This window comes from Convolutriloba macropyga, chromosome 8 (genome assembly GCF_964194025.1).
Source record: "Convolutriloba macropyga chromosome 8, txConMacr16.3, whole genome shotgun sequence".
NCBI classification, from domain to species: domain Eukaryota; kingdom Metazoa; phylum Xenacoelomorpha; order Acoela; family Convolutidae; genus Convolutriloba; species Convolutriloba macropyga.
In genome coordinates, this window is record NC_134475.1 from 11,856,086 (window position 1) to 11,859,672 (window position 3,587).

A 3,587-nucleotide genomic window follows, 5' to 3' on the forward strand; every position below is an offset into this window, starting at 1 on the left:
TATGTAAGATCTACGCTAAATTCAACGCTAAATATGTAAGATCTACGCTAAAATTAAACGCTAAATATGTAAGATCTACGCCAAAATTCAACGCAAAATTATGTAAGATTGGCGTTGAATGCGTTGAATTTATGTAAGATCTAAGCTACATTCAACGCTAAATATGTAAGATCTACACCAAAATTCAACGCAAAATTATTTAAAATTGGCATTGAATGCGTTGAATTTATGTAAGATCTACGCTAAATTCAACGCTAAATATGTAAGATCTACGCCAAATTTCAACGCAAAATATGTAAGATTGGCGTTGAATGCGTTGAATTTATGTAAGATCAACGCTAAATATGTAAGATCTACGCCAAAATTCAAAGCAAAATTATGTAAAATTGGCGTTGAATGCGTTGATTTTATGTAAGATCTACGCTAAATTCAACGCTAAATATGTAAGATCTACGCCAAATTTTAACGCAAAATATGTAAGATTGGCGTTGAATGCGTTGAATTTATGTAAGATCTACGCTAATTTCAACGCTAAATATGTAAGATCAACGCTAAAATTCAACGCTAAATATGTAAGATCTACGCCAAAAATCAACGCTAAAAATGTAAGATCTACGCTAAAATTAAACGCTAAATATGTAAGATCTACGCCAAAATTCAACGCAAAATTATGTAAAATTGGCGTTGAAAGCGTTGAATTTATGTAAGATCTACGCTAAATTCAACGCTAAATATGTAAGATCTACGCCAAATTTCAACGCAAAATATGTAAGATTGGCGTTGAATGCGTTGAATTTACGTAAGATCTACGCTAGTTTCAACGCTAAATATGTAATATTTATGTAATATTTAGTTTCAACGCTAATTATGTAAGATCTACGTTAAAATTAAACGCTAAATATGTAAGATCTACGCCAAAATTAAACGCAAAATTATGTAAAATTGGCGTTGAAAGCGTTGAATTTATGTAAGATCTACGCTAAATTCAACGCTAAATATGTAAGATCTACGCCAAATTTCAACGCAAAATATGTAAGATTGGCGTTGAATGCGTTGAATTTACGTAAGATCTACGCTAGTTTCAACGCTAAATATGTAATATTTATGTAATATTTAGTTTCAACGCTAATTATGTAAGATCTACGTTAAAATTAAACGCTAAATATGTAAGATCTACGCCAAAATTAAACGCAAATTTATGTAAGATTGGCGTTGAAGGCGTTGAATTTATGTAAGATCTACGCTAAATTCAACGCTAAATATGTAAGATCTACGCCAAATTTCAACGCAATATATGTAAGATTGGCGTTGAATGCGTTGAATTTATGTAAGATCTACGCTAATTTCAGCGCTAAATATGTAAGATCAACGCTAAAATTCAACGCTAAATATGTAAGATCTACGTCAAAATTCAACGCAAAAATATGTAAGATTGGCGTTGAATGCGTTGAATTTATGTAAGATCTACGCTAAATTCAACGCTAAATATTTAAGATCTACGCCAAAATTAAACGCTAAATATGTAAGATCTACGCTAATTTCAACGCTAAATATGTAAGATCAACGCTAAAATTCAACGCTAAATATGTAAGATTGGCGTTGAATGCGTTGAATTTATGTAAGATCTGCGCTAATTTCAACGCTAAATATGTAAGATCAACGCTAAAATTCAACGCTAAATATGTAAGATCTACGCCAAAATTCAACGCTAAAAATGTAAGATCTACGCTAAACTTAAACGCTAAATATGAAAGATCTACGCCAAAATTCAACGCAAAATTATGTAAGATTGGCGTTGAATGCGTTGAATTTATGTAAGATCTACGCTAAATTCAACGCTAAATATGTAATATCTACGCTAAAATTAAACGCTAAATATGTAAGATCTACGCCAAAATTCAACGCAAAATTATGTAAGATTGGCGTTGAATGCGTTGAATTTATGTAAGATCTACGCTAAATTCAACGCTAAATATGTAAGATCTACCCCAAAAGTCAACGCAAAATTCTGTAAAATTGGCGTTGAATGCGTTGAATTTGTGTAAGATCTACGCTAAATTCAACGCTAAATATGTAAGATCTACGCCAAATTTCAACGCAAAATATGTAAGATTGGCCTTGAATGCGTTGAATTTATGTAAGATCTACGCTAATTTCAACGCTAAATATGTAAGATCAACGCTAAAATTCCACGCTAAATTTGTAAGATTTACGCCAAAATTCAACGCTAAAAATGTAAGATCTACACTAAAATTAAACGCTAACTATGTAAGATCTACGCCAAAATTCAACGCAAAATATGTAAGATCTACGCTAAAATTAAACGCTAAATATGTAAGATCTACGCCAAAATTCAACGCAAAATTATGTAAGATTGGCGTTGAATGCGTTGAATTTATGTAAGATCTACGCTAAATTCAACGCTAAATATGTAAGATCTACGCTAAAATTAAACGCTAAATATGTAAGATCTACGCCAAAATTCAACGCAAAATTATGTAAGATTGGCGTTGAATGCGTTGAATTTATGTAAGATCTAAGCTACATTCAACGCTAAATATGTAAGATCTACACCAAAATTCAACGCAAAATTATTTAAAATTGGCATTGAATGCGTTGAATTTATGTAAGATCTACGCTAAATTCAACGCTAAATATGTAAGATCTACGCCAAATTTCAACGCAAAATATGTAAGATTGGCGTTGAATGCGTTGAATTTATGTAAGATCAACGCTAATTTCAACGCTAAATATGTAAGATCTACGCCAAAATTCAACGCAAAATTATGTAAGATTGGCGTTGAATGCGTTGAATTTATGTAAGATCTACGCTAAATTCAACGCTAAATATGTAAGATCTACCCCAAAAGTCAACGCAAAATTCTGTAAAATTGGCGTTGAATGCGTTGAATTTGTGTAAGATCTACGCTAAATTCAACGCTAAATATGTAAGATCTACGCCAAATTTCAACGCAAAATATGTAAGATTGGCCTTGAATGCGTTGAATTTATGTAAGATCTACGCTAATTTCAACGCTAAATATGTAAGATCAACGCTAAAATTCCACGCTAAATATGTAAGATTTACGCCAAAATTCAACGCTAAAAATGTAAGATCTACACTAAAATTAAACGCTAACTATGTAAGATCTACGCCAATATTCAACGCAAAATTATGTAAGATTGGCGTTGAATGCGTTGAATTTATGTAAGATCTACGCTAAATTCAACGCTAAATATGTAAGATCTACGCCAAATTTCAACGCAAAATATGTAAGATTGGCGTTGAATGCGTTGAATTTATGTAAGATCAACGCTAATTTCAACGCTAAATATGTAAGATCTACGCCAAAATTCAACGCAAAATTATGTAAAATTGGCGTTGAATGCGTTGATTTTATGTAAGATCTACGCTAAATTCAACGCTAAATATGTAAGATCTACGCCAAATTTCAACGCAAAATATGTAAGATTGGCGTTGAATGCGTTGAATTTATGTAAGATCTACGCTAATTTCAACGCTAAATATGTAAGATCAACGCTAAAATTCAACGCTAAATATGTAAGATCTACGCCAAAAATCAACG